This window comes from Acyrthosiphon pisum, chromosome X (genome assembly GCF_005508785.2).
Source record: "Acyrthosiphon pisum isolate AL4f chromosome X, pea_aphid_22Mar2018_4r6ur, whole genome shotgun sequence".
Taxonomy (NCBI): Eukaryota; Metazoa; Arthropoda; class Insecta; order Hemiptera; family Aphididae; genus Acyrthosiphon; species Acyrthosiphon pisum.
The window spans coordinates 127430072-127442429 of NC_042493.1; the positions used below are offsets into that span (position 1 = coordinate 127430072).

The 12358-nt window shown below is 27.5% G+C and overlaps 1 long non-coding RNA gene across 2 annotated transcripts in view; it reads left to right on the forward strand.

Annotated features, from left to right (window-relative positions):
* The window catches only part of LOC100570827, a 21466-nt gene extending 10734 nt beyond the window's left edge, over nucleotides 1-10732 (forward strand). The window contains exons 2-5 of one of the 2 annotated variants that reach the window (XR_511155.2): nucleotides 1809-3089; nucleotides 3256-3348; nucleotides 3420-3536; nucleotides 8865-10732. This is a non-coding gene — a long non-coding RNA (uncharacterized LOC100570827). Of the gene's footprint in view, nucleotides 1-1808; nucleotides 3349-3419; nucleotides 3537-8864 lie in introns of both variants that reach the window. The other variant, XR_119524.3, reaches the window with a different exon arrangement.
* The last annotated feature ends 1626 nt before the right edge of the window (nucleotides 10733-12358 follow it).

The following is a 12358-nucleotide window of genomic DNA, read 5'->3' on the forward strand; positions in this document are numbered from 1 at the left end:
TAGCATGTATAAAATACATAATAATAGTTTATTTTACATTATAATAATTTTTTACTTACTAATCGTGCATAATTATTATAGTTGTCACTTGTTAACTATACCAAGAGTTATAAATTATCAATTATAATACGTACTTCATTCATACTATACAAAACATATAGGTAATTATTTAAATAATGTTTATGATGTGGATTTCTTTGGGTTCAATCTATGAATTATTGAAGAAAAAGAAAATTACCAAATATTCTCTCAAAAGATAATTACGGTAATTTTACATCACTACTTATGTGACACATATTTGGCTGTGTATACGGGCATTAGACTTGTGTTAGTCTTAAGTTAATTTAAAAATGTCCATGAAATTATTTTATGACTATTGATCTTTAACAACAGCAAGTTCAGAAAATGACTTATAAGGCACATTTCAATAATTTTCGTTTGGCCCTAATGTTTGTTGGTACACTAAAAAGACACATCGACAATACGGCGTTAATTATTATACAAGTAAATTTTAATATCGTTACTAAAATGTCGTAATTTACAAGTAAATACCTTTTTCAAATGTTTAAATAAGCATTTTCTATGCATGTTATTATTTTGAAAATAACATAGCAAACAAAAGCAACAAAAGCGTAGATACTTATATTTTTCACCAAATGTTTATATGACAATTTTTATGATGACTTTTTCAATTAATTTTGACTCCTTTAAGCTGCTTATAGCTGTTAAGAATTTTTGATTTTTTTTTTAAAGTCTTTTTCTATTATTATCAATAAATTAGATAGCTAGGTCACAAGCTATACACTTTAAAATTGAATACAATGTTTCTCATCAGTTTTTATTGGTCTAACTAGAAAAAAAATTGAAGAATCTACAATAATTATTGTATTATGACTTATGAGCAACTGAAGTCAATTTCGTTAAAATCGTGAACATTTGTTAATTATTTTGTAATTAGAAATTCATAACAATTATATATATATATATATATTTATTTTGATATCTAGCATAGTAAAATAGACAGAGTTTAATTAACATAAAAATCTACTTCATAGTTCAAATAGCTGACGCACAGGACTTAAACCTAATTTGCTTACACTTTAGAGCTTTTAAGATGTGTTACTTAATTAAATAACTATACATTACTTCCCTTGATTTATACAGCTTTAGTTAAGTTATTTGCATAAGTGTGTATACTACGTGAATAGATTGATATAATGATTAAAAAAGATAAATTAGTGATGCCAACCGATACATTATTAAATTTCTTTATTATCTCTTAAAATTTCTTATTTCTTTTCTCTATCAAATCTCAATATCATATGATTATGTTTCAAACTCATAATCAATCACTCAAATGAATAGGTATACGAAAGCTTCATATGATGAGCGTGTGTTAATAAATAATCACTAGTTTACATGATTTCGTCAAACTACCACATATTAATGACATGGAATATTTATTATAAAGGTTTAAGGTTTAAAAGCCTGAAAATATTATAATATATCACGTGTATACGCACACATAATATGGTCAGTGGTCACACGTAGCATTTATGCGTGTTCAAATATGTTTGTAGGTACTCTGCCACAATTATGGAAAGTTCAAAAATTGGAACAATAATTCACCCAGTATTTATCATCTCATTAAAAATAACGTTAAAACCTACATGACAAAAATATTAGCTTACCAATTTCAGTTTCATAAATATTGAAGAAATGCATGATAAATCAAACCACTTTTAGCTACCATAATTTTCATTTTTAATTCAAAACAAATAAAAATTAACATGTAATTATATTTATAGGAGAACACACTTTCAACATCATTAAATTGAGTTTGTGCAGATTTATGAAGTTTGATTTATGAGCTTCAAACAAACCAATGTCTAACAGTCCTGTACCTGTTTCAGCAGTCAATAATAGATCGAACTCAAATTCAAGTGTTGTTTATTATTAATTTATTAAGTGACAGCAAAACCGTTGAAGATTTTAAAAACAGTTAACTTCAAAAGTTGTTTGGAGATAAAAAAGAAACTGGTTCTGTAAATGATTTAATTTAATTAAGTCACGGAAAATATGATACTAAACAGTCTGATAGAAATAATAAAACTAAAACGCTGAATATAATATATCAACAAAATATCAATGCTTGTTAGGAAATCCCTTGAATGACAATTCAAATATTTCTAAATCTCTGAATTCAGTAAACACGAGTACTGTTAAAGATGATATTTTGATATACAAAAATAACCAATCTTTGTTAAAGTATATTGTCTGAACGTATTAGATTAAATAATAGTATCCAAAGTGTGATTAAATTAATTGATAGTAGTTGTTCATTGGCTGCTGATAAATTTATTATTAATGATAATATATTATTGCAATAAAAAATAAGGAGTTCTAACTGAATCAAAATAAATGTTTTCAAGTTTTAGAGTTAAAATTAATGAAAAAAGAAGACGAACAAATTAACAAAAAATAAAACAAAATAAAAGCGAATTGTGAGAATATGACCAAAGTTGCTCTGGAAAAATGCTATTTGCCGATAGCAGTGAAAAAAAAAAATCTATGTTATGATTCCGCTGGAAATGTATATTATCACTATGCGAAATTAATAACAGTATACAATCATGAGAATATGAAACATATGAAGTTTGTCACGAGTTCTTTTTATAAAAAAACTAAGAGAAAGAACATAGAAGAATAAAAGAAGATAAAAGGGAAAGAGAACTTAAAAATATATTGTAAAATTAATTGTATAAAATAGAGAACAATGAAGGGAATGAATAAATTAAGATCTGTGAGGAAATTGCTCCTATTTCAAATTCCCAATAATTACTAAAATATGTTCAGAATAGATACACTATATCTGATGAGAAAGACAGAAACCATGACAGAGCTGTCACTAGATCAGCAAAGTTCATCACAGAACTAAGATTTAAAAATAACCCTCTTACTGTATTAGTATCTGTATAGTATCGACGTCGTCAACGAGACGATCGTCGTCAAATCGTGTCACTTTTACCGCCGGCCGTCCGAGGACGATTCATCGCTTTACCAATACCCGTGGCAGACGTCAAGAAACCGTGAGTCAAATATTCTCAAATACATAACTTTCAAATGTCCCCCCTGATGTATTGTAAACCCTAATTTTTTCAACTGTACAATTCGTAAGAATTATAAACAATCAAAAGAAACAATGTAATTGACACATTGTATTTAAATAACTATAAGATTTGTCTAAATTAACAGATAACTTTTCATCAACAAACTGTTGAGTTTTGTTACACAGCACACCAGGGGGCAATGACCAATTGACTTTATAAAGCAACAAGAAAATAAACTGTAAGTAAATTATACTTTATAATTTAGATGTTTATTTCAAATTCATATTGCAATTATTATTTGTTTTATAGAATACATAAGCAAAGAGAAAAACAAATCATGAGTACTTTGCAGTTAGAAAATCCGCCTCCTAAGAAACGAGATCATAAACGTCAAGTCCAAAATTCAAAACTTCAAGAGTCCAATAGGTATGATAAACGTTTTTAATAAAAACAATTTATTGTAGTATGGATTTTGACTTACTTTTCTAATGAAATCGAGAATTTATTAAAACCTTTCATTGAATTCTAATGAAATGTATAGTTCTTCTTTTGATAAATATACAGGGTATAACTATAACAGAAAACCCTGTCAAATTAAAAAAAACCTTTGGTTTAGATCAGTATTTACATATTTATATATGATTAATTGACGTTTTCGCTACATGTATAAAATACAATTTTTTCTTAATGCTGAATATAACAAATTTAAATTCTGTATAATTTTTTTTTTTTTTAATCAAAAAGCAATATGTAAATCTGGTTTTTAGAAAACTTAATTGTTAAAACATTTATCTAAGTCAAGTGGTTAGGTATATATTATGACTTTTAAAAAACAAATTTTAACAGGTATCTACTTAAAAATATAAAAATATAAATAAATATCTACAGCTCTAAAAATCCTCACGATGTCTTTAAAAATGTATTGAACAAAAATATTGAGATTTCAAAAAACTTCAAAAAATAAATTGTTAGACTTAAATACATGTTTTATAATCAGCATTTTTCTAAAAACAGATTTATATCTTGGATATTTTTTATTTTTTATTTTTATTACCAACTTATTAAAATATTGCAATTAAAATTTAAATGTTATATTATTATATTATACATGTACACAAGTATCAATAAATTTTACATATAAAAAAAAAATAAATATATTGATCATAACAAAAGTTATTTCATTTGCCAGGTCTTTCTGTAACACTCTGTATTATTGATAAAATAATACATAACAATGTATTACTGTATAATTTTTCATTTAAAATATATATTATTTATATTTATACATTATTCTATACACCTTTCTTCTGTGTATCTGAATTCAGGTGCTTCTATGTAGGTACTCTTCATATCAAGTCAAGTTACTATTTGAAAAACCATTCTTAATTTTAATTAAGTTGACATGTAATAACTATTATTGGATGATCATAATTTTTTTTTTTCATTTATACCTATTGCAAGTATTGTGGATTTATTATTTATGCAGATACTCTAATGTTGTATGATATTTCTTTATACATATGTTACTAATGAGAAAATAACATAGTACGATGGCGACAATCTGAAATATCATTAAGTGCACACATCATTATTTCCGGTTCATCTCCTATATAATATACTATCCATATCTCCACATCCATACTTCTATATTACCTAATATTATAAATGCGAATGTCAGTCTATCTTTCTGTCTGTTACGTTTTCACACCTAAACCACTGATCCAATTTTTATACATTTTGGTATAGAGATAAAGGAACCATTCAGAAAAAAACTACCTACTTAATATGACTCAAACGGGATGAAGTAAGACCGACATATGGAAATCTAATTATTTTGTTGTTTATATGAGTGGTTTCCTTTGGTTACAAAGTAGGATAAATTAAGAATTTCTATAATTATTTTTATATTCTGAGTGGAACGAATGACCGCATTGATTTAACTATGATGTTTTTTTTCTGCATGTTATCAACATTTGGGTTAGTAACAGTGCTCTGATTTTCAAGATAAGCATCTTTTCTGATATAAAAGTGAATCTAGCTAGTAATTTTGAGTGGTAAAATGTAAAATTCCAAGAAAGTATGTAAAAAAAAAGAAACAAAATAAAAAAAGTGAAAAAGTGGTAAGTTTTACAAAAAACCAATTTTTAAAATTTTTTTATAATAACCAAAATTTTCACCAAAAATTTATTTTAGAATTTCCCATTAATAGTAACATTTTTGAAATATTTTTAATTGTATAAATTGTTTTGCTTAGTAAAAAAACTTGACAATTTAATGCAAGTTTTTTTATAAGTAATATATTTTATAAATGAAAGTTCAAAAATATTTAAGCTACATATTATGCACGATTATTTTTAATATGCATTTAATGTTTAACTGTTGACAAAATTCATTACAATTTAGAAATATTTCAACCTATTTTTCAGTTAGAATTTCATAAAGATTTTTCTTTATACAGCTTACATTATACATTTTAATAAAATATACCACACACAATTTTCTACCATAAACAAAAAAAAAAGCTTACTGGAAAGTAATAGTAATTTTGTATGAGTGTTTGAGCATATAATTTTTACAATATTTGATATTCAGCGGTAAATGATCGAATTTCTATTTATCAATTTTTTATATGTTGTTGTATTTCCAAAACGAATATTTGTGGAAATGTTCATCAAATATTTATATTAGAATTTTTCATACATAGTAAAATTTTGAAACAGTTTTGACTGTTAATGAGCTAGCCCTGAGAAAATATTTTGTAAATTATTTTTCAGTTAAAAATTCATAAAAGTTTTTCTTTTCATAGCTTACATAACATAGTTTAATAGAAAGTTTCCAACACGTTTTTCCAACTATCAAAAGAAAAAGTTCACCGGAAAGTCACGCTATTTATAGTCATGAGATATTTTTAATTTGTATTAATTTTTTTTCAACTATTATATTATATTATATTTAATTATTTATATAAGCATGTTAGGCTGACACAACGTCACCACTCAAAATCGCTTTTCGTAAAACATGATTTATCATTGAACTCAAATATAACATATCCATTTGAAAGACATGCATGACAACTACTGTACAGCAGAGCAGAACACGTCCACCTTTTTTTAAGTAACATTCCTAATTGATATACCTTATCTCTCGGTTTTCGTACCAAGGAATAAAGAGTGTAAAGATACCTATACAAAGTGTAATGGGTATAAGGCGTCAGATAGTTAATCAGGAGGTACCTTGAATATGTGTTTTTGAATTTTTTTTAAAAAAATTATGTTATTTTTCAAATGTCTAACTATTTTGTTTAAATATTGAAATTACTATAAATTATGATTATTTTAAATGTAATCCTGGTAATATACTTCTCGCCTACTAGGTGACTTAGTTGCACGTAAATCACTTGAGTTGACTATAATATAATATCTAAAAATCGACAATCGAATACATGGTATTTTACTTAAAATATTATCACACCTAAAACCACCAGACAAGCAATGACAAATCGGATTCAATTCTGTAGGTTCGATTAAGTAAAAAAGACAAACTTTATATTATAAATTTGATACAGTAGAAATTAGAAAGTGTTAGAAATTATAAACATACGCACGCGCCTCGCTGGGTGGATTGCGAACTTGAACATAAACTAAGGTACAAATCCATTCATATTTCTGGGGGGGGGGGAGGGTGGTTAACATTTTATTAACATCAATGTAAGTGGGGAGGAGCCTCGACCTTACACAACTAAATGTTATGTAATTTTTGAGGGGGGAGCTTAGCCCCCTTAGCAGATCCGTGTCAAGCAATTCAGCGCCCCGGGGCAAAATTTTTTCGCACCCCTTCCCTACAATTTAACTACTAATTGTTCTCTTATTATATAAATCTCCATATTACCACACACCGCGAAAACTAACTAAAATATAATATACAATATTTAATATATAATATAATTATTAATTTATTTCAATTAAAAATATTGATAACAAATTAATCATTAACAATTAACATAAATAACATAAAAAGGTGGATAAGTGGATGTCACTCTGCTGTACAGTAGGTTACAAGTGGGTCACTGTAATGGATGGTGTTAAATGTGAATTCAATTATATAATATCATTGTATAAGAAAAAGCATTCTGAGTGAAAACGGTCAGTCAGCCTACTATGATGATATTAAGGTGACTAAAGTAATTTATATATAATCTTTTTACGTGGAACCTTGTTTTAAATTTTAAATCCTTAGATATAAAAGTTGAATATTTTATAAATTTTTAACTACAAAATAATTATTCAAATTTAAATTTGATAAATGTTGTCAAAATTCGATCTTTAAATGCTTATAAAAAAAAATTGTGCCTATTTATTTTTAATGTTTTTCAACTGCTATTGTAACAATATATCAGAAGCCTTGTATTAAATTTTCACGCTCTTTTACCCAATAAATGAAATTCTATTGACATTTATAGAAAAAAAAAATAATTAAATTGGAAACTGAAATTGTCCGTAAACAGCTCAAAACAAATCAAAATATTTTCAAAATTTGATCGTATATAGAAAATGCTAATTTAAACATTCAGTGAAATTGTCAAGTATCTACAGTCATTCGTTTTTTAATTATAATAAAATAAAATCGTTGCATGAGAAATCGAGTGGATATCAAATGTTGTAAAAATATGAATTTCAAACGCTCATAAAAATTTAATTTGACTTACTAGTAGATATTTTTTTTTGAAAAAGGTAGACAAACTTATGAGAAATGTTGTATTACATTTTCAAATCTTAGATTTAAAAAGACAATTTTTCATGAATTTCTAACTCAAACTAATTTTCAAATTTTCGTCGTTAAAACAATATACCCAAGAGCCTTCTATTAAATTTTAAAGCTATTTTAACCAACAAATAACATTTTATTGATATTAATAGAAAAAAAATTAAAAAAATGGAAACTTAAAATGTCAGTGAACAGCTCAAAATAAGTCAAAATTTTTGGAAAATGTTATGGTGTATAGAAAATGCTAATATTCAGTCAAAATCTCATGTACCTACGGTTATTTGTTTTAGAGTTGCACTAAAAACCAAAATCCACTTTCTCGAAAACAGATTTTGCGTAAAAGTTCCCGTTTTTCTTTAATTTTTCTTTTGTTGTTCACGTCGCTTTTAAAACCTATTGGGAAATGTTTACTTTTGACCCCCCAAAGTGGCATTTGTTTAAACTGTATTAATTCTGCAACAAATTCAACTATTTGGTTTTCGGGGCCACATGTAGCATATTAAGTGCAAATAAAGGCACCCCCTTACTTTTACAAAACTACAGCAGCCGAGGGCAATTTCCCCTTTGCCCTCCCCCCACTCCCCTAACACAGCTCTGCCGCTTAGTCAGCCTGTGATTTGCGTACTCACACAATCACAATACCCAAACCGTATGGTTTATTAAGGTTAATTAATTTTATTATCCGTTTAAAATATTTTCATTAATTTTGTTGTATCGTGCGTAGGTATAATATGAAGTTTTTTGATGAATTAATAATTACAAAATTGAGAGTTGATAAAACAATTAGATGGTTTTAAGAGTTTAAAATAATATGTTCAAGCCACTTAGATACAAGGAACTTGAGTTTCTATTTAGTGACTAGGGCTATAAAATAAACAGTTCTGAAAGAATCCAGTTTTAATTGATTTATCATAACCCGGAGAATCGTTTTACATAATTATTATATTTGCGTGAATATATTATAAACCCGTTTATAACTTTGATCTACAGGAAAAATGGAGGTCTACACAACAACGTCAATAAAAATAAAACTGTGGATGCAGAACTTGCGTCAAAAAGATGAGGTGTCTGTTGTGTCGTGGCTCCCGGACTGTCTTCTCCGACGTACTGAACGTAACCGACCGTCGGGCATAAGCAGCGAGCTGTTTCGGTACGTGTGCCAGGAAGTCCGCGAACCTGATCGACGATGAGCTGAGACGGCTGTGCTGAAATGGACTCCGATTGCCCGTCACCGAACACAGTTTCCGCATTTTCGAGACACGGTTAGCGTCAAGGCGTCGAAATTTCCTATTACGATATAAGGGACACAGGCTGTAGTAAATAGTAATGGTCACGATTATCACTAATCTGAAATAAATGCCAAAATAATAATGACGTGTGTACTGTACATAAATGTTATAATGTGAAAAATAATAATAATTGTGTAAATATTATTTTTATAATGTGTATAATATTCGATGTTGTATGTTTTTTTTATAATACGTTTATATCGTGTATATTTATTTATAATGTGTAAGTATATTACATTAGAAACTTTTATATATTATGTTTATTATGTCAGTCTAAGTCACAAGGAGCGTAGGTATATCCGAAATTACAAATTTTTCAGGAGAAGTAAAAACATTTCATCGGCGTAATTCCATCATTCGATACGATGATTTATAACTATCAGTTTCATGGAGGATGAAATGATACAATTTTAGTTACAACATTATCATACTATGCGGTTTTTTCTTTATTTAATTCACCAATAATCCCGAAATCCAAAAAAATGAGTTACGCTCTTTACCACTTAGACCGACGATGTGTATATTATATTGTATATATTTTTTTTATAATGTGTATAGTATATTTTATTGTATATAATTATGTTCTGTAACATATTTTAAAACTACTTATTGCTTTAATCAATTACCTACTTAGTTAAATTAAGATTATTATATTTGATATTTAGTTATAATATGCCACAGTTATTCATTGTTGAATTATAGAAAAAGAAATCAAAATTTAAATATTCCCATTGTAAAAATATATTAGAATCTTTGTATTAAGTTTTCAAGCTCAATGAATACAGTTTTACAAATAATAACAAAACTTTTTAAAAACAAAACAAGATAATCATTTTTAATCAAATAATAAACTAAAAACGTAGGTAGGTACATAGATGATAATTAATTTATTATATTAAATGAAATATTGTATTAGAGGAAAAAATAATTATATCATAATCAATGTAACTAAATTATATACTTTTATATGTAAACTATGAAAAGTTGTAAACCTATAATATTGATGTTTGTAAACATGAATTGTAATGAAACATAATTGTAAACGAAATAACTTGTAAATGTAATATTGTAACTTACTGAGGGTGCTCGTAATACGGATCAAAATGCCAGCATCCGCTGTTTTTTGCGAGAGGCCACCAAAGTCTTCTATTTACTTCATCCCATCATCATCGAAAATCTAAGTCTAGTTTTTAAGTATTAATCCGATTTGTGTGCGATTGGTGGTCATTGCACCAAACCAATTTCGACCACCGAGACTTCCCCCCTTATAACTAAACTCATCTTCCATATTATTCCCGTGTACAAATTCGACTTCCTGGTTCCCCATAGTCGCAAGTATATTTTAGTCCCCTCCTGTCATCGTCGTGTTCGTTGTCGTATCTAGTGTTGCCTGCTCCATCGGTTTCAAGAAGGGCACGTTGAGTGGCCTATCCATGCCCCTGAATCTCAAATTCTGTAATCACTCGACAAGTTATTACTATTCACTTTTACTATAAAAAAAGATATAATATAACACTACATCTAACAGCATAATCGCCAAACAAGGATTCAGACGTCATAGAGTCGAAATCAAAGCCGTAGGAAGATAAATTAAAATTTATCAACAAAAATAATTAGTGTATTATGCCGGGTTCACATCAAGCTGATAAAACAGCAACTTGCTGTCTCGCGAAAAATCTGCGTTAACTCGGAGACAAAATGAAAACATTTACGCAACATATTTTGTGTATAACATGTATTCTGGCGACACAATGTTCGTGTTTTTGGAGACATTTCTGTGTCAGCTCAAAAGCGGTAAATAGCAAAGTGTTTCTGTTAAGTTTCTGTTTTCGCTAACATAAGTCTATTTGGTGTAAACGGGTGTTGCGACATCCGACTAAGTAATTGTTTATAAAATTTTTATTCCAGTAAAAGTAGCATTTCAAAATATCATTGTTCGTATAAAATATAATAATATTGGTACTTAAAACTTTCAAGTAGGTACCCACGTAAAAATATTTTTAAATTGTAAAAAAATATGAATTTCTAATTACAAAATAATTTCCATATTTTCTCATTTATCAGCGAAATTATCAAAATTCTAACTTCATACACACTGTTCGAGCACGTAATTTATATCGCAGGTGCTTATCTGCGCGACGGTGACCGTCCTTAATTATTACATCCACTGCACGTAATTAATAATATTGTATTCTCTTTGATTAACTTTCTGTGTGTTGCCACATTATTATCAATAATTTCGTATAATCATTTTTATTTTATTGTACTCATTTTGTTAATATTGTTGTGCTGCCAACACCCTTTTTTTTTTTATTCGGTTCTGTATAACCTTTTTCTTTCCCGTTTAACGGATTCTTTTTTTGCTACTACAGCGGACAAAACCATTTCCGTGTGCTATTACAGCCGCGATATATAATCTACGCGGTTATAATTCTTTGACTTAATTCATAAAAAAACTATATTGATTTTGTTAAAAACTGGTTTTCCTTAAAAATCCTGATTTTTCCATTGTGACTATGCGTTTTTAATATTTTTCCACTGCCAAGGTAACAATATATAAGGAACCTTGTATTAAATGTTCAAGCTTTTTGACACAACATAAAATTTGTATTGACAAAATAAACTAAAAAAGTTGAAAGTGGGTTTTGCTCTGCTCTACAGTAGCTTACAAGTGACTCATTGTTATAGATGGTGTAAAATTTTAATTTAATGATATAATATCATTGAATAAGAAAAATAATTTTGAGCGAAGACGGTCAGTCAGCCTATGATATACCTATGATATATTTGATGATAATATTTTGAGTAAAGTAATTTATATAAAACCTAAATACGTGTAACCTTGTTTTACGTTTTGGTTCCTAAGCTATAAAAAATGAACATTTTATAAATTTTTAACTACAAAATAATTATTAAATTTTAAATTTGATACATTTTGTGAAAAATTAAACTTCAAATGTTCATAAAATAAAATTATGTGTACCTATGCATTTTTATTATTTTTCAACTTCTATAATAACAATATATCAGGAGTCTTGTATTCAATTTTTACGCATTTTTACCTAACAAATAAAATAAAATTACAAATATATAAAAAATATATATATTTAAAAAGGTGGACAAGTGGGTGTCACTCTGCTGTAATTTACATTAAAAGTGGGTCACTGTAATGGATGGTGTTAAATTTGAATTCAA